The sequence below is a fragment of the Gekko japonicus genome, unplaced genomic scaffold (genome assembly GCF_001447785.1).
Source record: "Gekko japonicus isolate JY-2015 unplaced genomic scaffold, Gekko_japonicus_V1.1 scaffold4089, whole genome shotgun sequence".
NCBI lineage: Eukaryota > Metazoa > Chordata > Lepidosauria > Squamata > Gekkonidae > Gekko > Gekko japonicus.
The window spans coordinates 1-1,643 of NW_015169911.1; the positions used below are offsets into that span (position 1 = coordinate 1).

The 1,643-nt window shown below is 48.6% G+C and overlaps 1 protein-coding gene across 1 annotated transcript in view; it reads left to right on the forward strand.

The window, feature by feature from the left end:
* Positions 1-770: 770 nt before the first annotated feature.
* The window catches only part of LOC107115747 (zinc finger protein 208-like), a gene marked incomplete at its 3' end in the record, with an annotated part of 52,675 nt that continues 51,802 nt past the window's right edge, over positions 771-1,643 (forward strand). The window contains exon 1 of the mRNA XM_015417510.1: positions 771-850. The remainder of the gene's footprint in view (positions 851-1,643) is intronic.

Below are 1,643 nucleotides of genomic sequence, written 5' to 3' on the forward strand. Positions count from 1 at the left end.
AAAACTGTTTCAGTGTATTTGATGAAGTGCACGCACACGAAAGCTCATACCTAGAATTAAATGTTGTTGGTCTTAAAGGTGCCACTGGACTCAAACCTTGTTCCGTTTCTTCAGACCAACACCTGAAGTTGTGTTCTTGTGTTCTTAAAAGCAGGCAGCTCAAAAAGGAAGGCACTGGCCTGGCCTAAGTTGGTGGGTGGTTTTATAAAGGGAGATGCTGTCCTTCAGATACATGAGTCCTAGAACTTTGAACTGTGTCTTGGACACATGCCCAACTGCTGTAACGGAGCTGCTAGCTTGAATGCTGTTGCACCTGGGAAACGTAGTTTTCCCAGGGCGTCTGAGTCCATACTGTGGAAATCAGGCATCCTCTGAACTACCATCTCCCAAGGCTCCTTGCTAGGGTTGCCAATTCTGGGTTGGGAAATACCTAAAGATTTTGGGGGTGGAAGCTGGGGAGGGTGGGGTTTGCGGAAAGGAGGGACAATGACATAGAGTCTACCCTCCAAAGCATCCATTTTCTCCAAGAGAACTGATCTTTGTCGTGTGGGGATCAATTGTAATACGGGGAGATCTCCAGGTCCCACCTGGAGGTTGGCAACCCTACCCCTTGCAGAAGTAAAGGCAGGGTAGGGGCTGCTTGACAAGGAAAGGGATGGGTGGGGCTGGCCCTCCAAAATCATTAATCATGACCTGTCCGATTCCTGCCCTTTTTTGTTTCAGGCGCTGGAACCTTTGGGAGATGTGGTAGTAAAATCCCCCAAGTCAGAGGAAGATCCTTTGGAGATTGTGAAGCTGCGGATCCCTCTGGATATCAAGCAGGAGAGTGATTGGGAGGCCAGCTCACTGGGTAAGGAGTGAAGACTGTATCCTGGACTGTGGCAAAGTGGATGCTGCTGGAAAAATCCAGGAATTCATCTTTGTGTTAATTTCCAAGCACCCATGGGCATCACCTTAGCATCATTATTGTGGCCATCTTGCCTCCTGCCACCTGTAATAATATTTGTAGAGCATCTTCCCTTATTTGCTACAGCCCATTCCTAGACATATTTTTGGGGTGGAGGCACTAAGCCAGAGGGTATAAGATAAGTCCCAGTTAGGGTTGCCAACAGGCCTGGAGAAAGATGCCCTGCTCTGTTAATAAAGGCCTCGCCTGAGCGTGTCAAAACTTGAAAGATAAGCTTGGTTGGCTAAAATGAGTACTTGGATGGGAGACTACTGAGGGAGACTAGGCTTGCTACTCAGAGGAAGGCACTTGGTAAGCCACCTCTTCCCGTCTCTTGCCCTGAAGGCCTGGTGGAGGGGGTCGCCATTCGTCGGTTACGACTAAATGACATGTTCTCCTTTATGTGTGGAATTGGGTAGCTGAAGCTTTCCATGGAAGAAGGTAAACAAGATCACATAACGTAAGAATATAAGAGAAGCCATGTTGGATCAGGCCAATGGCCCATCCAGTCCAACACACAGCGGCCAAAACCCAGGTGCTATCCAGAAGCCCCCCCCCCCCCCAAATGGGTAGCTGAAGCTTTTAATGGAAGAAGGTAAACAAGATCACATAACATAAGAATATAAGAGAAGCCATGTTGGATCAGGCCAATGGCCCATCCAGTCCAACACACAGCGGCCAAAACCCAGGTGCTATC